At 48.1% G+C, this 22215-nt stretch overlaps 1 long non-coding RNA gene across 4 annotated transcripts; it reads right to left on the bottom strand.

The window, feature by feature from the left end:
- Positions 1-568: 568 nt before the first annotated feature.
- LOC102549239 (uncharacterized) lies at positions 569-22141 on the bottom strand. 4 transcript variants are annotated; one of them, XR_015623388.1, is made up of 5 exons: positions 21942-22141; positions 18374-18635; positions 6231-6529; positions 4263-4422; positions 569-2599 (listed from the first exon to the last, which is right to left on the bottom strand). It is a non-coding gene; the product is annotated as an uncharacterized LOC102549239 (long non-coding RNA). The 4 variants fall into 4 exon arrangements; XR_015623387.1 differs by lacking the exon at positions 4263-4422; XR_015623385.1 differs by lacking the exons at positions 569-2599; positions 4263-4422; positions 6231-6529 and adding an exon at positions 16737-17673.
- Positions 22142-22215: the final 74 nt, after the last annotated feature.

The raw sequence follows: 22215 nt of genomic DNA, 5'->3' as shown, positions 1-22215 counted from the left end.
GGTATCCACCTTCAAGAGGAATCTGCCACCCTCATATACCAGCATATACATGTGTACATGTATACACATGGACACCAGCATACACATGTATGTGTGCATACACATACACACCAGCATATACATGTATGTGTGCATACACACATACACATGCATACGTGTGTATATATGCATACACATATATACCAGCATACACATGCATGCATACACATGTACACCTGCATAAGCACATACACATGCATACATATACACACATGCACACACACATACACATAAAAAAGAGAGTAAGTGACGACAAATGCGGGAGTATGAGGAAAGGTCAATCCTAGTCACTGCTGTTGGTAGCATAAACTGGTGCAGTCATTATGGACGGCAGTATAGAGTTTTCTCAAAAAACTCAAATCAGAACTATCAGATGACCCAGCTATCCTACCGGGCACACCCAAAGGACTCCGAATGTGACCACAGAGTTCTTTGTGCTTCTGTGTTTATCGCTGCTTTGGTCACCACAATAATGAAGTGGAAGCAGCTTAAATGTCCATTGGCAGGTAAGTGGACGAGGGAGGCATAGTGCACACACACAGTTGGATTTTATTTAGCTGTAAGAAAAATGAACTTTGCAGATAAACGAATGGACCTGGAAATGACCCAGAAATGGCCGTATTTGACCCAGACTTGGAAAGCAAACAGCTCATGTTCTTCCTCACTTGGATCTTGGCTTTTAATTTTTACATTTTTAATTATTTATTTACTGTGCGTATGTATGCACAGACACGAATGCTTGCACAAGCAGGCCTACCCATGTGAGTGTGTGTACATGCCGCGGCTGTGTAGAAGCCAAGGGCAGTTATAGGGAATCTGTTGTTTCCTTCCACCGTGCCGAGGCAGAGTCTCTCCTGGGTTCTACTGCTGTGCTGGGAACTCGAGGCTAACTGGCCCCTGGGTTTCCAGGCAATTCCATGGTTAGAGATGAACACCAAATCTAGGAATCAGACGCAGGCCACCAAGGTTGCATAGCACGTGCTCTGCTCTCTGAGTGTCTCCCAGAGATCCGCCTACCTCTGTCTCTGCCTCTTGCCTCCCGTGTGCTGGGACTAAGGGTATGGGGCGCTGCCCACCGCCCAGCCAGTTTAAAATGTCTATGTCCATGTATTTATGTGCAGTATTGAATGTGAGTATTGGTCATAAGGTTGGAGGGGACAGAAAAGGTTTTATGGAAAGAAGAGAGTATAACAGAATACAGGTCATATGTGACTGGAAGGAGAATTAGGGGTGGAGGGTTCACACAAGGTGGGAGGGTGGGCAAGGGGGGAGTGGGAAAGGAGTAAGGAAGGAGAATTACCAAAAAATTGTGTATCTGAAAATTCAATGAAGCCTATTACTTGGTGGGCTAATTAAACAAATTTTCTAAATTAAGATAACTTACACGCCATGCCAGCAGCCCAACAGTAGACTTGGAAATTGCTGGGCCTTTTTCTGTTTCTGTTCCCAATGGATACATTTTCTTTGTTTCTGCCCACATTAAATTAATTTCCTTAATTTATGAGTTCTATCTAATTGGTAAATAAGATGCCAACAGCCAATAGCTGGGCAGAAGAGACACAGGTGGGGTTTAGGTTTCCTGGGCTTGGGGTGGGAGGAGAACCATGAGGAGAACAAGAAGGTGCAGGAGGAGCAAGGAGAAGCCACCATGGGTTAGGAGTAAAGAAAACGTGACCATGTGGGCTGGCCAATTGGGGTTAAGAGCAGCCCAGACCGAGCATAGTAATATCTGCGGAAGTAGATTCTAATAGCACAGAAGGTAGGTATCTGGCCAGCTCTTGTGCTGTTTAAAGCTTACTGTAAATATAAGGGCTGTGTGTGTCTTTCATCCGGGAACTAAAGGGTCAAAGGCAGGGTAAAACCTGTTGCGATTAAGTCATTTCAACAGCAGTAGCTCAGTGGTAGTCTTGCCAGTCATGTGCAAAGCCCAGGTTTCAAAACTCAGCACCAAATCCAGAAAAAAACTACCACCACCTCCAAAACAAAACCTAATGTGTCACTCACGTGTAATTAATACTTCTCAATTACTCTTTGAAGCCTCATTGACGCTGCCGCCAAACCAGAGAGATTCCTTGCTACAGATTTCTGGGAAGATAGTAGTTGGGAGTCTGTGACGTAAGTTGTGCTTGGTCATTTAGAAATGTACTATAGGGCAGGGAATGTATTTCCGTAAAGTGTTCACCCAGCGTACCCAAAACCCTGGGCTTGCTTCCCAGCACATGAACTGGGAGTCCCGTGCCCATCTGCAGTCCCAGCATTTAGAAGGTCAGAAGGATCAAGAGTTCAAGGCCAGCATCAGCAACATGACAACATCAAACCACAAGGGCTAGCGAGATGGCTCTGCAGGCGAGAGCGCTCACTGCACAGTGCTGCAAGTCTGGTGTCCTAAGTTTGATCCTCTAATCTATGTAAAGGTGAAAGAAGAGAACTGGGGCTGGAGGGATGGCTCCGTGGTTAAGAACACTGACTGCTCTTCCAGGGGTCCTGAGTTCGAATCCCAGCAACTACATGGTGGCTCACAACCATCTGTAATGGAATCCGATGCCCTCTTCTGCTGTGTCTGTAGACAGAGACAGTGTAATTAATATATAACAAATAAATCTTTTTTAAAAAGGGTGAGAACTGACTCCACAAAGATGCCATCTGTCCCCCACCCTGTGCCTGTTGTGGCATATGTGCACACATACACACACACACACACACACACACACACACACACACACACACACACTTGGCTCACCCTCCCTTTGACTCTCGCTTTTGCCCCCCTCTCACGGTGTTTCATCTCCACATGCTCTCTGATCCAACATCAGCAGCCGCAGTTCCTCATACCTGTCATCCCTGTGCCTCTAGCCTCTGCACAAATCAGAGTCCCTTCCCTCTGGTCACCAGAGGCAATAGCACACCACTCATCCTTGAAGACCGAACCCCAAAGCCCCCCTCACCTGGGTGTGTTCTTCTGTTGTTCATTTGCTCAGTTTGAGGGAATTTGTGTGTGTTGGGGGAGGGAAGATGGTATGATTTATTTTATTTTTGAAACGGGGGTCTCATGTAACCCAGGCTGGCCTTGAACTCCTGATTCTTCTGCCCCACCTCCCAAGTGCTGAGATTACAGGTGTCAGAGTTCATTCAGCTCACTGCCACCTCTTAGGTTACAGCTTAATGGCTGCTTTCTCTGAGGGTTTTGCCCTCATACCCCAAATTTCAATTTTGTCACATTGATTTATTAAACGTGTGTGTGTGTGTGTGTGTGTGTGTGTGTGTGTGTATCTGTTTGCACACGGGCTATGTGAGTACATGTGCCTACGTAGCCCAGAAGAAGGGTGCTAGAGTTATAGGCACCTACTTACCGTGATTCCTAGTAGATACTTTCTGTGTGTATCTACTAAAAAGAACATCCGCCTCCCCCAGTCAATTGTAAGCTTTTTTTTTAAAGACTTATTTATTATATATAAGTACACTGTCACTGTCTCTTCAGACACACCAGAAGAGGGCATCAGATCTCATTACAGATGGTTGTGAGCCACCATGTGGTTGCTGGGAATTAAACTCAGGACCTCTCTCCAGCCTGATTATAAGCTTTTTAGGGACAGGAATCTGAGCAGGGCAGTGGTGACACACACCTTTAATGTCAGCACTTGAGAGGGAGTGGCAGGTGAGTTCAAAGCCAACCTGGTCTACAGGGTGACTTCCAGGTCAGCCAGGGCTACACAGAGAGACCCTGTTTTAAAAAAATACAAAACAGGGGGTTGGGGATTTAGCTCAGTGGTAGAGCGCTTGCCTAGCAAGCGCAAGGCCCTGGGTTCGGTCCCCAGCTCCGAAAAAATACAAAACAGGGCTGGAGAGATGGCTCAGCGGTTAAGAGCACTGGCTTCTCTCCCAGAGGTCCTGAGTTCAATTCCCAACAATATGTGAGTCAACAGGTACTTAAAAATGAATAAGTAGGGGCTGGGGATTTAGCTCAGTGGTAGAGCGCTTACCTAGGAAGCGCAAGGCCCTGGGTTCGGTCCCCAGCTCCGAAAAAAAGAACCAAAAAAAAAAAAAATGAATAAGTAAGTTTTAAAAACAAGCATTTCATTGATCCACTGGGAGTGTAGTTTGGAATTAAAAAGGAAGGAGGCATCTGTATTTACCGTGAATGACTAGCTGGGTGTTTCAATGCCTTTTATTAGAGTAATAATATTGCAGATTCTATCACATCCATTACACCATCTACAACTTACTTGTTCTGTTTGAAGAGTGTTCCACTTGTGTGTCTGCATATGTAACATTTTCATGTCTGGTGCCCGATGAGATCAGAAAGCACCAAGTCCCCTGGGACTGAATGGCATTAAAGATGGTGGCGAGGTACCATGTAGGGTCTGGGAACTGAACCTGGGTCCTCTGCAAAAACAAGGGCTTTTTTTTTTCTTTTCTTTTTATTTAAATTTTGCATTTTTTTAAAGACAGTGTCTCAACTGTGTATGTCGTCTTAGCTGGGCAGAAAATCACAGGCTGGTCTCAAACTCACCGATATCTGCTTGCCTCTCCCTCTAGGGTTGAAGGTATGAGCCACACTGCTCTGCTCAACAAGCGTCTTTAATTACCAAGCCTTGTCTTCCACCTCCCACACCCTACTAAAGTCTAATTCTCTCACCAGGGTACTCCATTCACCTGCTTGAATTAGGCAGGGCTTAAAATATATAGTAACGTGTGGGAATAATATATATATTATATTATATTATATTATATTATATACAGTAATGTGTATAAAATGGTCTTACCATTGTCTGTTTGTTTGTTTTGTTCTGAGCTCAGGCTAGCATCTGCTTTACTAAGTAGCTAAGGATGGCCAGGTCCGGGTCATCTCCATATGCCAAGTCCTGAGTTATTGCCACACCAGCACTCCTTAGAATGTTTGAGTTTTGGGTGTGGTTTTGTTTTCCCGAACAAGGGCTTGTTTGATTATTTTGGCTTTTTGGAAACAGGATCACTATGTGTAGGCCAGTATTTGTAGTAATTCTCCTGCCTCAGCTTCCTGAGAGCTGGTATTGTACGATGGGTATATGTTACCATGCCCAGCTCACAGTGATTCTTTAAAAAAAAAAAAGTTATGTATGTGAGTACACTGTCGCTGTCTTCAGACAGACCAGAAGGAAGCATCAGATCCCATTACAGATGGTCGTGAGCCACCGTGTGGTTGCTGGGAATTGAACTCAGGACTCTGGAAGAGGAGTCAGCGCTCTTAACTGCTGAGCCATCTCTCCAGCCCAACAGTGATTCTTAAATAAGTTATTCTTCCAAATGAAATTTAAAACAATTTAAACAAATTTGGAAGAAACTTCTGTTGATTTAGATTTGAATTATATTTAATTTATTTATTTCTAAAGATTTTATTTTTTTTAATGTGTCTGTGTGTGTGTGTCTGTGTCTGTGTGTGTCTGTGTGTGTGTCTGTGTGTGTGTCTCTGTATGTGTCTGTGTCTGTCTTTGTGTGTGTGTCTGTGTGTGTGTGTCTGTGTGTGTGTCTATGTCTGTGTATCTGTGTGTCTGTGTCTGTGTGTGTGTGTCTGTGTGTGTCTGTTGTATGTGTCTGTGTGTGTCTGAGTCTGTCTGTGTGTCTGTGTGTTTGTGTGTGTGTCTGTCTGTGTGTCTGTGTGTGTGTCTGTGTCTGTGTGTGTGTGTCTGTGTGTGTGTCTGTGTGTGTATGTGTCTGTGTCTGTGTGTCTGTGTGTGTATGTGTCTGTGTCTGTGTGTCTGTGTGTCTGTGTCTGTGTGTCTGTGTGTCTGTGTGTGTCTGTGTCTGTGGAGGCTAGAATAGAGCACCACATCCCCTGGGACAACAATGACAGGTGGTTGGGAGCTGCCAAGAGGATTGGTAGGTTTCCCGGCCTCTTCCTTTTGAGAACCTACCTGGTTGTAGAGTGCCAGCTCATCAGTTCCACGCACTGGCTCTCCCGGAGCACCATTTAACTCCCAGTCCTCCCATGGGGGCTCACAATATAACTCAGTTCCAGGAGACCCAATGGCAAGCACCAGACACAGACTTACATGCAGGCAGAAAACACACACACCCACAGAGAGACACACAGACACACACACACACACACACACATACACACACACACACACACACACACACACACACACACACACACACACAGAGCATTAAAAAAGTAAGGTACGCAGCATGCCAAATGTGGTGGCACATACCTTTAATCCCAGTACTCAGGAGGCGAAAGACAAGCTGATCTCTGTGAGTTCTGAGCCAACCTGGTCTCCAGAGTGAGTTCCAGGCTCCACAGCAACTCTGTCTAAAGCAGAAGACGAAGGAGGAGAAAAAGAAACAGGACTTCTGAAGTCACAAGAGTCGCATCGTCAAGCTTTGACCTCTGCCTTTGAAGTTTCCCGTAATGGCTGTCAGAAGTTTCTTGGCTCAAGATGACCAGTGTCCGGCTGGAGAGGTAACTCCTATCATGCAGAAGGCGGTGGGTTTGTGTTTCCCCCACACCCTGCACGGTATAAACAGAGCATGGTGACACATGCTGTGATCTCACCACCCAAGAGGTAGGGGCGGGAGGACTGGAAGTTCAAGGTTATCTTCATCTATATAAACAGGTTTAAGGCTAGGCTGCTCTATGTGATGGTGGGATGGGGTTATGGGTTTTTCTGGGGCTGCAGAGATAAGAATCTGCACTGCTCTTGCAGAGGACTCCAGTTCTACCCTAGCACTCATGTAGAAAAGCTCGAAACTGCCTACGATCCCAGTTCCAGAGGATCTACCCCTCTGGCCTGAGAGGGCAATGTCCTCACATATACAAATACACACATACACGCACACACACACAGACACACACACAGACACAAACATACACACTATACCCACACAGATACACACACAAAGACACAGACACACACACACTATATACACATACACTATACATACACACTATACACACACCAGCATGCACACACACACAGACACACACTATACACACATACACTATACATACACACTATACACATACATACACACACCAGCATGCACACACACACACCAACCTGCATACACACACACTATGCACACACACACATGCGCACACACCAGCATGCACATACACCAGCATGCATGCACACCAGCATGCATGCACACACTTGCGCACACACACAGATCTAATTGATTGACAGAAGATATGAGCAAACACTGAAGCAGGAAAAGGAAGGATGGAAACACACCTGTCCTCATCATAAACATAGTCACCTCAAGTTCAACAATACAAATTAACATGATATAGAAGATCTTTTCACAGTCAGAAAGTCTGGTAACTATTTGTAAGTTCCAAGGTAACGCATTTCCTCCCGCGGCTGCTGGGGGTATAAACTGTCACAAACTCAGTAGAGAACAGTCCGGAAAAAGCTAATGAAAGTCTAAAAGGTATGCACTCCTTGGTCTAGCATGCACAGTTCTTTTTTTTTTTTTTTTTTTTTTTTGGTTCTTTTTTTCCGGAGCTGGGGACCGAACCCAGGGCCTTGCGCTTCCTAGGCAAGCGCTCTACCACTGAGCTAAATCCCCAACCCGCATGCACAGTTCTTGCTGTTTGCAATTACCTGCTGAGCCATCCTACCAGCCCCTACCTATCCTGACAGCTTTCCCTGGAAACAGATGTCTGCATTTGCCTCTCGCTGCAGCCCGGGCAGCTGTACCCCTGTTCCTCAGTGTCCATACTAAGAATCATGGTGTCAAGAAGCCCAAGACCCCCTCTTCTGCTATGACATTCGGGCCTCGGCATAGTCATCATCACAGCTGAGAGCCCAGCAGCCCTGCCAGCAGAGAGAAGAGGCACTAGAGGTGACACTAGAGGAAACTGGGCCCAAATCAGGCATCCTGTCCCCTTAGAGTGACACAGGAAATGCTTAGTCCTCCCTGCAAATTGAAGCTGGATGGGTGCCTGTAGCAAATGCCTGTATTTCCAGCAAGAAGATCAGCAGTTTACGGTCATCCTGGGCTACTCAGTGAGTTCAAGGCTAACCCAGTCTACATGATGCCCAGCTTCAAAATGAAACAGGTCTGGGAGACAGCTTAGTAGTACGGAAGTTACCATGCGCAAGATCTGGGTTCAGTTCCCAGCACCACGAAAATAAAAGTCATAAATTATAAAAACCAGCAACCAGGGGTTAACCTGAGGAAAAGTGGTGAGCAGAACCCCCAAAACGTAAGCGGACCCGCATGGACTCTATGTATGAAGGCTCTCCCTCTCCAGGCCCTAAGATGCTGCAGCGAATCAGCCACTGGTCATGTGCTTCCAGAATGTTCTTCCCTCTCTCAGCATTGCTGTGTCTGGTGCCCTGCAGTAAATCCATCCTTTTCTTCGTGCCCTCAGAATAACTTTAAATTCTTTTCGAACATTCATTTGTATGTGTGTGTGTGCACACGTGTGCAGGTGTGGGCGTGTATGCACGCCTCATTGCAGGTGTGAAATCTGAAGAAACCCCAGGGGAGTTGGTTCTCTCCTTTCCCCGTGTGGGTCCCAGGGATCGACTCAGGTCACCAGGCTTGCGGTAAGCACCTTTACCTGCTGAGCCGCCACCCCACCCCACCATCCATCTGGAGAATATTTTTTCAATATTTCTCCAAATCCATTTCTTTTTCTGTTTTTTTCCCCCATATATTTTTGTCTGTTCCCTTAATAAAAAAGCTCAGTGGGGCACTGGGGCTGCACTCAGCCTCCCTAAGACTTCTCTCTTCATCTCTAGGTCAATGTATCATTGTATAACCAGAATTTACTTTCTTTTTAAATTATTTATTTATTATATATAAGTACACTGTCACTATCTTCAGACACACCAGAAGAGGGCATCAGATCTCATTACAGATGGTTGTGAGCCACCATGTGGTTGCTGGGAATTGAACTCAGGACCTCTGGAAGAGCAGTCGGGTGCTCTTAACCACCGAGCCATCTCTCCAGCCTCAGAGTTTACTTTCTTAATGCCCCACCACAACCACCACCACCACCGCCACCTTGGGCTAGAGAGATGACTCAGCAGGTAGGAGTACTTGACACTCTTCCAGAGGACACAAGTTCGATTCTAAGCTCCCACATCGGATGACTCAGAACTGCCTGTAATTCCAACTCCATGGGCTCCAACCTCTCTTCTGGACGTGGACACGCGCATGCAGGCGTGCGCGCACACACACACACACACACACACACACACACACACACACACACACTTTAACAGCAAAAGGATCCAGATAGTTCTTTGTTGAATTTAAAGTCAATATGTCAATATTTTGGTCACAAATAGATTTTTTTTTCTAAAAAGTGTATCAGGGTTCAGAGTGTTCCACACCTTTAAAGCACTTGCCCAGTAGGCTTGGAGGCCCTGGGTTCAACCCACAGCACCACCAGGAAAACAAAACAAGTAAACAAAACCCACAAAACACTCCCGGGAGCAAGCCCATGGACGAATGCTTCAGAAGTCAGCAAGTGTCAGGTCGGAGGACTGATTTAAACAAAGACCTGGAGAGGCCAGGTTCTACCAATGCCAAAGCAGAGGGTGGGGGCAAAGGGACTTCAGGCACCCACTTTCACAGGACTGACCGAGTGTGGCGTGGACCGCGGCAACAGCTCGCTGTCTCCTTACGTATAGGCTCGTGTCTCTTAAATACAAAATTCACCTGCCGGCCAAAGCTACCTAAATGGCCAGACTGGATGGCGGCACAAGCCTACAGCCTCAGCTCTCGGGAAGTGGAGTAGGGTCACACGTTCAAGGTCAGGTCACCTAGTGAGTTTGAAGCCAGCCTGGGGATTCTCGAGACGTGTGTGTGTGTGTGTGTGTGTGTGTGTGTGTGTGTGTCATAAAAGGTATCTCAGGATGGGATGGCCTTCCCATTATCTCCTACCACATGGAGGACATGCTCAAGCGGCATACTCCCTTTTCCCCCGGCCCCCTGCGAGGTAGCCACAATGGAACCCATCACTCAGCATCACTCAGCTTCCCACTTCGGCCTGTGCATTTCCATCTGGTGCACCCAGCTCAGCTCAGGTGTTATTTGCCCTCAGGCAACCTTCCTGGGGCCTCACTATGCCCCATAACACCTTAAGCCAGTTTTAGCATTGCACTTACATCAGGGCTTCCCATGACCTATTCCTGGGTCTCCTTTCCCACAGTGAGCAGCTGAATTGCAACAGCAACTGGCCCTGTGGCTCTCTGACTCTCCACACTCAGAGAATCCCAGGCATGTGGAAAACTAGGTCAGCCTGCTCAGTGGGTTATGTCTATGATCCCCAGCACTCAGAAGGCCAGAAGTTCCTGACCAGCCTGGGCTAAATAGTGAGACAGCAATAAAAACAATGAAGGCCTCAAACACAGTGGCAACACCTGAATCACAACCCTTGAAAGAAAGACTGGGACAGGAGGGTCCAGTATTCAAGACTAATTTAAACTGTACAGAAAAATAATTAAATTAAAAACTTGTGGGATTGGGGATTTAGCTCAGTGGTAGAGAGCTTGCCTAGCAAGCTCAAGGCCCTGGGTTCAGTCCTCAGCTCCAGAAAAAAAAAAAAGTGAAAAAAAAACTCGTTGGGCTGGAGAGATGGCTCAGCGGTTAAGAGCACTGACTGCTCTTCCAGAGGTCCTGAGTTCAAATCCCAGGAACCACATGGTGGCTCACAACCATCTGTAATGAGATCTGATGATAAATAATATTATATGTAATATTTGTCGGCGCCAGCACCGACCTGGTACTGAGAATCGGGCGAAAGCCTACGGGATGAAAGAAGCACACACACACAGGTTATTCGTGTCAAGCCAGGAGAGGAAGAGAGAGAGAGAGACTCCTGTAGCTTTATTTATCACTTATATACCCAAGTTCCCCAGGTAATATCTGGGAAGCACAGTGGGAAACCCTGGCTCGTGACTACCTGGCTCGTGACAAAAGACCAACTTCGAGATCTGAATTAATTAGGGAGAAATCCGAGAAGACCAGCCTAAATCTCCAGGATAAAGGCTGAGGAAGTAAAAGGCAGAAATAAATTGACCACCACCCAGGTGTGGTCCAGGTGTGTTGGTTCCACATGCATCAGCCGGGCTCAGCAGAGGTCATGCAGTGGAGACACCGGGTGTTTACTACGTGGTCTTTTCTTCCTGTGCCGTAAATACATGGGAGAGGCTCTTAGGAGTATGTGTGGCCAAGAGTCACGTAGCCACTTTGAGCTATCCAGGCCCAAATCCAATATGGCTCACTACAAATATTATTTTATTATGGCTTATTTTTTCTTTTTCCCTTGCTAGGAGGCCAAGGGTGGCCTTGAACCCCGGATCCCCCTGCCCCAGCACCAGGGTTGCAGCTGTGTTCTATCACACACAGCTGGCTTCTAAGAATTGTGTGAGGTGGAGTGGCAAGATGGCTGAGCAGCTGAATGCCCTTACCCAGGATCCTGGCTACCCCAGTTTCATCGAAGGACCCTAGTTCTTACTGAAGTGTAAGAGCTATTAAGAGGCTTGGCCTGGGGGTTGGGGATTTAGCTCAGTGGTAGAGCGCTTGCCTAGCAAGTGGAAGGCCCTGGGTTCGGTCCCCAGCTCCGAAAAAAAGAAAAAAAAAAAAAAAAAAGGCTTGGCCTGGTAGAAAGTAGGCAGGTTATGGGGTTCCTGTGAAGGACTCTAGGGGCTTTTGCCAGCCTTACACCCACCACCTCATGTCAAGATTAGGCCAAGTACCAGCTTCCGACCTCAAGTCAAGACTAGGCCAAGTTCCATTCTCCACCCACAGTTCTCAGGAGGAGCAGGGACATTCTTGAAAATCCAAAGAATGTACTGACGGATGGTCACCTGACCCTCTGGTCCCAGATAGAGTTCGAATGCATGTTGTATGCTTGCTAGCCAATAGATTCAAAGGTCAATATGCTTAGCCAATAAGTTTAAACTGTAACCTTGCTGATGTAACCTATACCCCTAAAAAGTATGAAAACTGCTTGTTATAACCATCCGGGGTCGCCTTCCAGTCACTTGCCATGAGGGGCTGATTGAAGGTTGACCCCAACTTGCCGGAAAATAAACCTCTTGTGCTTGCATCGAACTCTGTTCTTGTGTTTCACTTGCGGGGTCTCCTGGGAGTTAAGACTAACTTAGAGCCTTACATCATCTCCCAGGACGCACAGGGCAAGAGAGTTCTTCAGGTTGTCCTCTGACCTTCACTCACGCTATGGCATGAGCACACACCAGAGACACACAAGTAAATGTAGAAAGAAATCGAGGTAACTTAAAAATTCGTTCGGGGGGTTGGGGATTTAGCTCAGTTGGTAGAGCGCTTGCCTAGCAAGCGCAAGGCCCTGGGTTCAGTCCCCAGCTCCGGAAAAAAAAAAAAAAGAAAGAAAAGAAAAAAGAAAAGAGAGAAAAATTCATTCGGACATGTCCCTTTTCTCCCCTTCCCATAACAAGTATCCGGTTCCTGTTCACGTGGGACAGGGTCACATGACCCCTCCAGCTCCTGTAATGGCCGGAAAAATTAGTTTGATGTTCCGCCTTGCTGAACCGTCGTGGGAGACGCCGTTAGGAAAGACTGACTAGACAACCAGAGTGCCTGCCGCTGAGTAGACACAGCACTTAACTAAGCTCGTTAACTAGGTTCTGTTTTTATGTGGCCCAGGAGTCCTGCCTCATGAGCAGATAAGGCCCCCTCTTCTCCGTGTGTAAGACACGGAGCTCTACTTATGAGAGAAAATTAATTATACTTTTGCGATTACTGCTGCCCAACTAATTCCCAGGAATGGTGGATGTTTACATTTGGAACTCCTACAGTTACAAGCCGCAGGAGCCTGACTCTCATTAGCCTAAATGAGAAAGTGATTATCAGCCTACCACCAAACCGCAGACGGTGGTGTGAGAGACTCAGCCTCCAGGTCAGAACAGTCATTGCTTGCCCCTGTCTGTCTCTTGTCCCTGTTCTCATTCCCTGGTGGTTTCCTCTCCCATGACACCAGACTCCCCCCATGACACCAGACTCGGAGCCTGCACAGCCCTGGGCTTACATCCTCATAACCCTGAATCCAAAGGGAAAGCAAGGGTCTAGAGAGATGATAGTTGATTGGCTAAGAGCATTAGCTGCTTTTTCAGAGGACCCGAGTTCAATTCCCCGCGCAGATGTACGTTTAGGCGAAACCCATATACACAAAATGAAAATATGTGCTTTTAAAATTCTAAAACGATTTAAAAAAAAAAAAAAAAAAGGAAAGCAACTCTGCCTGACTGGTCCTATTCCTGTCTGGTGGTGCTGTTTTTATCAGGGCATAGTTGAAGTGCCGGGTCAGGTACTTAACACCAGAGAAGACTGTTCAGACACAGGTTTAAGCCAAAATAGAAAGTCTGAGCTGGCCGGCTACTACACCGGGTAGCCCTGAGCCTTCCTCAGGGTGAGCTTTAAAGCACAAAGACTATGTGCTGGGTTGACATACTTCCGTGAACAAGAACAGCTAGGCAGGGGCAGAACTACAGAAGGGGAAAGGCAAGGTGGTACCTGTGGGAGGTTTTCTCAGAATTTTGATGGGTTGGGTCTTTGTTTTCTTTTTGGTAGGTGGAGGTGTCTAAGTGCTGAGTTTTTCAGCCCAAACGATACTTCTATCATGGAGTCAGCTGTGCTAAGGTCTAGGGCCAGTTACGGGGGTGTGGGGGAGAGAGGGATAGGGGCAGGGGGAGGAGTCCCAGATGGTTTACCCCACCTGAGTTAATGCCACAGGGTTTTGGTACACCCAAAGGAACAAACACCACAGGAAGGGTGGGCATCTCAACAACCATCCACCAGGTTCCCTTCCCTCCCAGCATGGTCCACAGCTGTTCACTCACCCCTCACTCAGTCTCTTGAGCCCAGACTAACAGTTCTTAGCCTCTGTCCTTGCCAGATCTTTTCCCAGTGTGTGACCCTTGACTGCTTGCCGTGCCAACAGCCAGCCGCAGCCCACAAGTGCCTCCTTGGAACTCCTTCCTTTCCACAGGCTGCACTGCCTGACCCAGGGAGCTTTGTTCCTTCTGAGAAAACCCCATCCTGTTACAATGGGCGACAGTTCAAAGACGACACTCATCCTCACCCTGAAATGGAATCCCGGAAATAGCGCAGGAAGCAGATAGCATCGCTGTGGGACAAACGAGAAGAAACTTGGGAAACAAGGTACAGCACTTGGAATGGCAGCCCAGGTCTTTGGGCTACAGAGTGCAGACGCCTGGTACTTCAGTCACTAATGTGTTCAGCTTGCTGGTGCCTCACATGCCCTTGAAGCTACTTAGCTCAAAATTGCCACTGGTGGGCAGGCAAGAAAGGAGGTTGTTATCTGCCAAGCCCTCTTGATTCTCAGAAAAGGAAGAGACCTGTTTTGTTTTTTGGGTTTTTTTTTTTCTTTTTTTCGGAGCTGGGGAACCGAACCCAGGGCCTTGCGAGTGCTAGGCAAGCGCTTTACCACTGAGCTAAATCCCCAACCCCTTGTTTTGTTTTGTTTTGTTTTTTTATTTTTTTTTTCGGAGCTGGGGACCGAACCCAGGGCTTTGCGCTTCCTAGGCAAGCGCTCTACCACTGAGCTAAATCCCCAACCCCCCTTGTTTTGTTTTTTAATACAACTTAACTCTCCCAAATTATAGCACGACTGCTCAGGCTTTTGGGGCAGGAAAATTAAAATTTCCAGACAACCCAGGCATTTAGGTGAAAGCCTATCTCCAGAGTTAAAAGAGGGGCTGGAGAGATGCCAGAGGTTCTGAGTTCAAATCCCAGCAACTACATGGTGGCTCACAACCATCTGTAATGGCATCTAATGCCCTCTGGAAGTCTGAAGACAGCGACAGTGTATGTATATAATCAATTAATCAATCAATCTTTTAAAAAAAGTTAAAAGAATGGGGTCCAGGAATGTGGCTCTGTGGCAGAGGATTTGAGTGGCAGAGAATTTGGTTGGTGTTTTCACGTCCATCCATCCCAGCCCCTCATAAGCAACAAATACTGGAAATAAAAAGAAAGGCTACAGCTCGAGAGCAGATTAGCATGTAGGTTGGAAGGTAACACACTGCCCTGAATTCACCTTGTCATCCTAGCAGGGCTTGAACTTGCCATTCTGTCTGTGTCAGCTTCCTGCACAGCTGGGATTATAGGTCTGCGCTATGGAATGCATCCAGGGCCCTGCAGCTCTGAGAACTTTGCAGCAGGGTATCTGTGGTCCTAGCTGAGGCAGGAAGGTTATCGGTGATTCTGAAAGAGCGTACCCCTAAACGGGGAGCCGTGTCTCTCGCTCCGATCGCGGGGTGGGGTGCCCCCAGGAATCACGAGTAGCCAGTCTTGATGTAACAGCAGGAGGTAGCTTTATTAACGAGATCCCGGGTCTTAGCGGGATCCCGGGTCGACACGTATCTCACACAGGAGACAGAGGAATCGACCCCGAGCTTCCAAACTCGGGGGTTTATATAGGGGAGGTTAGGGGCATTCGCGCGGTTACACATGATTGGTCATTTCAAATGGTGCACAGTTACTTTCGGCGCGAAATTACATCAGCAAGGAGTACGTGCTCTCTAGCAGCTCGGCAGGCAGGTAGGATGGCTCATCTCACTCAGGGGGGTGAAGGAAGGGGAGGGGGTGGCTACAGATGGTCAATGTCCTTGGGGCTGATAGCTGGTTTGGCAAGTCCTATCTCTGGCTCTCCCTCAGGCACATCCGGACTCTGACAATGAGTAACCTTTTTAAAACTCTAGTTCTACAATTCCAGGCTGTCTTACACACAGGCACATCATCTTATCCTTGCTCTGTGAATTACCAAAAGCTTTTTCTTGAATCCTGAGTGAAGACTACAGTGGTGGTTCATCTCCATCGGAGCTCAGGTAACGCCTCGGAGTTCCCACTGGAAGGCCTCAAACTGACCAGCAGGTGGCGCTAAATACCCAAGCTTCCCCTTAGGAATGAAGGGTGCCGACTACTCACAGACGTTTTTTCTGTGTTATTACCCAGCCCCCAGCACTCCCCCCATCCCGTGCTGGGTATGGAGACGGCCCCTAGGATAAAGAGATAACAACTGTAAGTTCAGTTTAGCTGAGTGAGTTCAGTGGAGGAGACACACTGAGTGAGCTGAGCTCAATGAAGTGCTCCAGGCTCACCGGGAACCTTTCAGGGTGGAGAGAGGTCAGACCCTTTGAGAGGCATTGTGATTTGCATAAAGGAAAGGATGATAAAGATGTTGAATAGCCCTGGTGCAACCTTATGCGTTTTACAAGGTCAGAACAAGGTCCAAGAACCGGGAATCCTGAGGGCTGGGGCAGAAAATTCCCAGAAAACAAGTCTTGTGACCTCCTTTCTTCAATAACTTGAAATTGATCTTGGAGTGTGTTTTGTGTCCCTCCAGTGTGTAGTGGTGGACAGGAATGAGTTTACCTCCAATTATTTACCACAACTGACTATTGTATTTTTTTGTTTTTTGTTTTTTTTTTTTTTGGTTCTTTTTTTTTTTTTTTTTCAGAGCTGGGGACCGAACCCAGGGCCTTGCGCTTCCTAGGCAGGCGCTCTACCACCCCCAGATAATTCTTTTTTTTTCTCTCTATTCTTTTTTTCGGAGCTGGGGATCGAACCCAGGGCCTTGCGCGTGCTAGGCAAGCGCTCTACCACTGAGCCAAATCCCCAAACCCATAATTCTTAACAATAAATTGCCTGAAGTTCTGAATAAAGCTGGTTATTGTGTGAAACTTTAGACCTCATTTTTTTTTAAAGATTTATTTATTGTAAGTACACTGTAGCTATCTTCAGACACACCAGAAGAGGGCATCAGATCCCACTGCAGATGGTTGTGAGCCACCATGTGGTTGCTGGGAATTGAACTCAGGACCTCTGGAAGAACAATCAGTGCTCTTAACCACTGAGCCATCTCTCCAGCCCCAGACCTCCTCATTTTTAGGATCCATTCTTCCAGGTTCCACCTCCTCGAGAACAGTAAACATTGCAAGGTCCCTCCTCCCATAGAGGTAGAGGCCGGCCTCTCTGGAACTCTCTGGAGGAAGAACGAGGCTGGAACAAACCAGAAAGTCATGCCTGTAGACTATCCTTCCCCTCCCTGAATCTGTTTCTTTGTTCTCCGTGCATTTGTCTGTCTGTGTGTGCTGAGGCTGGAGCCTAGTGCCTCACACACAGTAAAGTGTCCTTTACCTTACTGCTGAGCCAGTCAGGCCTTTCTATTCCTTGGAAGGTGGCCTGGCAGATGATCTATGACTGAGAAAGCTGCCACAGCTGTCCCGGGCTGGGCACTCATCTGTGGACGGCGCTGTCACGGCCTGGCCTGGTGACAGGCCTGCTGATAACAGTCAGCCGTGGGGATGGACACTGCAGGGGTCTCCCCAGCCGGTGACTGTGAGAGAGCAGCTGGCTAGCCTGGCCTAGATAGTGACAGCATGATGCCCTGAGGGTTTCCTGCTCGGGGAAAATGGCGGCTAAGAAAGGCACCGATCAGTCCAGCAAAGGCCAGCGGCAAAGGGCCTGGCCTGGCCGCCTGAAAGCTTGAATTCTATCGGAGTAGTTCCTGAGCACCGGAGAAAGATCAGTTGAAAGGAAATCAGCCAGGCAGGCTTGGCAGCGCTCAGATGGTGGAGACGGAAGACATGGGGTCAGATGACTCAGCAGGTTTGAAGAAAACCACGGCGCCTTAGGGAAGGAAGCTCTAGGTCACACACAAGACCTTTGGTCTGACAGGACTGAGACCCCGACAAAGCTCACTACACTGGTTTTCACCTCTCAAAGCCTCTAAGGGTGCTACTCCCGGCTGGGCCATGTGCTAGTGTGGGGCTCAGACGCCCCTGAGCCCTGGCTCATCCCTGATTCCAGATTAGCACTAGCAGATTACAAACTGGACTTCTGCAAGGGCGTGGTTTGGGGGCGAAGGAGGCAGGTTGGCGTTGTGTTTTATAAGAAGAGTGGGAAGTAATATGTTTGGTGGATGTGTAGTCAGGTGCTGGGAAGGGAGTCCCTCTGCCGGCCCATGCTGAGGCATCCCTTCCCCCTGAGGGACCAGACACAGGATGGTATAGTATAAAATAGTTTATTCAGGGCATGGGGAGGGAGTTGAGAGGGTGGAGAGACAGAGAGGGCGGGGGGCGGGGGGGGGAGAGCCGATTAGAGGCCGGCCATGAGCACGTGGAGAGATGGGGGAGGGGAATGGGGAGAGGGAGAGAGGAGGAGGGGGAGGACAGAGTGTCTGAGTCAGGCACACCTGGCTGTTGCCTGGTAACTGTGGGGCGGAGCCTAGATTAAATGCTAACAGTTGGGATGGAAGATCCTATCCTTTCTCTCCTACATCCACACCCTAGTTTTGGACCCCACTCACATACACTCCAGTGTCTCTCACCCTTCTTTTCCAGGTCTTCAGTTCCATTGAACTGTCGTCGTGCCTGCACCAGCCATGTATGTCCCAATAATTGTCAGCCACACCAGGACTTGAGCCAGAAGCAGTTTCATGCTGCCTGTCACTGCCTAAGCAGTTTCCTTCACACCAGGATGCTTCTTTGTTGTCGGCTGGTTGTTTGGTTGGTTTGGTTTTGGAGACAGGGTTTCTGGCTGTCCTGGAATTCCAGGTCCGCCTCTAACTCTGGGATCCATGCGACTTCCTCCTAAGTGCCGAGAGTAAAGGCGTGCGTCACCACCACTTGGCAAAAACAGGATTCTTAACTTTACCGAGGAAAAGATGTTTGAGACAAGCTAGTGTCAATCGGAGCTAGAATTTAAGAGGAAGTTTTTACATATATTTAAGCAGGAGGTCCAATAGGCATTCAGGAGGAGCAACACACACACACACACACATACAAACTCAGGAGAGTTATGCTCAAGTGTGTGTTCAGTAGCTACGTACAGGACTTCAGTGGGACTTCCAGAGTTACGTTCCTAAGGGGTGCTGAAGAACTTAAATGAGATCCTAGGGTGGGTCGTGGGGTACACTGGGTAAGATGACAACTGATAAGCTAAGAGCCTATGCTCTAAGCATTGCAAGCAGAGTTAAGATGTTTTTGTCATAAGCCAAAGTTTTAGGCAGGTCTGTGAGAGTCCTGGAGCATTTTGAATTCACATCTAGAAAAGGTGTGAGGGCACAGAAGTTTCGGCATTTTAGGTTTTTGCCGTTGGAATGTGCAGCTGGTGTTTGGCCGGCCTGTGCATCTGTGTGAGGATGACGTCAGATCCCCTTAAGCCAGAAGTCAAAGATAGCTGTGAGCTGCTGCATGGACGCTGAGGACTGAGGTCTCCACCCTGACACGTAGGCCTTAAGCGTGGTTCACTTTAACTTTTGTTTCAGGTTGTATTTTTAAAGTCTATGAGTTGTTCGTCTGAATGAATGTCTGCACCGTGCACTGGGCACACGCCATGTGCTTGGAGTCAGATCCCCTGGGACTTCCAGATAATGAGCCGTCACCTGGTGGGTGACGAACCCTGGTCCTCTGGAAGAGCAGTTAGTGTTCTTAACTGCTGAGCCATCTCTCCAGCCTTTTTCTTTTTTCTTTTCTTTCTTTCCTTTTTTTTTTTTTTTTGGAAGCCCCAGTGGGCTCAGTATAATATTTTTTAAAGATTTATTTATTTTACATATGTGAGTACACTGTAGCTGCCTTCACACACACCAGAAGAGGGCATCTGATCCCATTACAGATGGTTGTGAGCCACCATGTGGTTGCTGGGATTTGAACTCAGGACCTCTGGAAGTGCTCTTAAGCACTGAGCATTCTCCAGCCCTAGCATTCTTATTTTTAATATCTCTATATACAAGGAATAGATTCTTTGCAGGCAACCTTCACAAGCAAATGCTACTAATTGTTCTGAAGTTTGTGGCTCTCAGTTGGTGAGAAACTCAGACTCCAGAGTAAAGGCTTTCTTTACTTTTCTCTGTTGCTATGCCGCCTCATGACAACCATACCCTGCCTCCAGAACCCTTTAAACTTGCTTCCTCTACTGTTTTTCTTTTCAGATTTTAGTTGGTTGCTTGCCTGCTTGATAACAAGAGACTTTAAGCTGAGTCTGGTGACATTGGTGACATTGGCTTTCAGTCCCAGCCTTCAGTCCCAGCTACTTGGAAGGCTGAGATAAGAAGATCGAAATTCACAGGTGGCCTGAGCTAAAGTTCCCTTAAAGCAAGCATTGGCAACTGGAGACCCTATTCTAGCTCAGTGGCAGGGCCTAGCCTGCCTAGTGTAGCCCGTAGGAGGCCTTGGGTTCATTCCCGGTGTGGAGACCAAAAGACCAAAAATAAAAAGCAAGATCCCTCTTTCTAGGATAGAGACCCTAACAGCTTGGAGCCTGATCTGAGGTTTTTATGCAAACAATTAAACATCAATTCCTAATAGTCCTGGCACCCAACACAAATGGCCACTCTTAGGGTAAACTAGTGGCACTAAAGAGTACAGCTTGGGACAATGGCACAGCTTAACAGAAGCAGACTGATCTCTATGAGTTCAGAGGCCAGCCTGGTCTACAGAGCAAGGAGCTGGAAAGTGCAATCCTGTATATAAAAAAAAGTTACTACCTCAAAATAGTAAACTGTTTCTACTTAACAGCTCTCCTTAGCAGGCCACTCAGATAGTCCAGAGAGCAAGGCCAGACAGAGGTCCTTCCTCAACTGCTATAAAAGGGCCTCACTCTCACTCCCTGGGGTGGGGGCTAACTTTCTTCCTCTTCCTGAGGAATTGCCTGCTGTGCTTTTGTCCACAGAGGACAATCTTCCTTCCTTCCTTCCTTCCTTCCTTCCTAAACTTTTAATTATTATTCTATGTGCGTTGGTATTTTGCCTGCGTGCATGTATGTTTGCGTGAGGGTGTCAGAGATTAGAATTACCGTTTTGAGCTGCCACGTGGTCATTGGGAATTGAACCTGGGTCAAGTCTATGCTTTAACCACTGAGCCATCTCTCCAGCCCTTTTCTTTCGAATCTTAATGAGTGATCGTTTTCGTCAGCAGGAAAAGATGCGGAAATAGTGGGTGGGAGTAACATAAAGGAAAGGGAAATGGAAGCCAAACGGAAGTCTATTAAAGCCTGTATTAAACAAGGAAACTATCTTTTGGGTCACGTTAATCGCCCAAAGTAACGTCATGACACCCTAAGAAGGTGCCTCAAAAACCAGGGTAGTATGTTGTGTATGAGCGTTTTGACTGCGTGTGTCTGTGCACCATGTGTGCTCCTGGTGCCGCAGAGGCCAGAGGGGACTGTATTTTCTGACTGTAGTTACTGGTGCTTGTGAGCTGCCTTAACGTGCGAGTTTGGTATCACTAACTGCTCCTAGCTGACTCTTTAGCCCTTTACACTTATTTTCACATTGTGCGAGTGTGTGTGCGAGTGTGTGTGCGAGTGTGTGTGTGTGTGTGTGCACATGAGTGTCACAGGCGCTGAGGGTTAGCTCCCCACTCCCAACCCCCGCTATCTGGGTGGCAGATATCAAACCCAAGCACCTCTACTGGATGAAGCCATCTTTCTGGGCCCCCGTAATTACAATAAGTTAAGGTAGCACAAATTTGACACTAAAACCCTAACAACGCCCAAGTTTGAGGGTCATGGGTTTTGGTCAAAGAGAAACCCCCAAGCACTATGGACAGATTTGGAAGATCCACCGTGTACTACCCACAGTAAGGCTTCAGGACAGGCTCCAGAGGGGACAGCCCTAAAATTCAGACAGTGGTACCACGCGCCAGACCGCGCAACAAGCAGAACCCGGGCTCGGGAGACGCCCCACCCATCAGGTGGAAGCCAGGAGTCAGACTCGCGTCCCGCCGGGAGTCTACGTCCCCAATGGGAGCCCGAAGACAGGGGGATCTTCTCGCCTCAGACACCTAACGCGCCGCAGAGGGCACTGAGGTTCACACAGCAACGCAGCCTCACATGGGAACATCCCTTTCGCAGACCCCACCCCCACCCCCCGAGAAGAGGAGCCCTAGAGTGCTCACATGGCGGCCTCTAGCGCATGCGCTGGTCACCTTGTCCGCGCTCCACGAGAGGCGGCGCGCGCGCGGCCCGGGAAGGCGCCAGGCCCGCCGAGAATCCCGGACTGCGCATGTCCAGAGCACCTGGCTGTGGAGGAGGGGCTCGCGTTCGTTCTCCGCGCGGGTTCTGCGCGCTCCTGGTGGAGGGGCGGGGCCCGTCCAGTGCGCAGGCGCAGGCGCGCGGCCGAGGCGACGGTTGGGGAGGGTTCTTCCGGAAGGTTCGGGAGGCTTCTGGAAA

Source organism: Rattus norvegicus, chromosome 6 (genome assembly GCF_021556685.1).
Source record: "Rattus norvegicus strain SHRSP/BbbUtx chromosome 6, alternate assembly SHRSP_T2T, whole genome shotgun sequence".
NCBI classification, from domain to species: Eukaryota; Metazoa; Chordata; class Mammalia; order Rodentia; family Muridae; genus Rattus; species Rattus norvegicus.
Note: the sequence above shows the minus strand (reverse complement) of the source record. Positions and strands in the feature narration are given on the sequence as shown.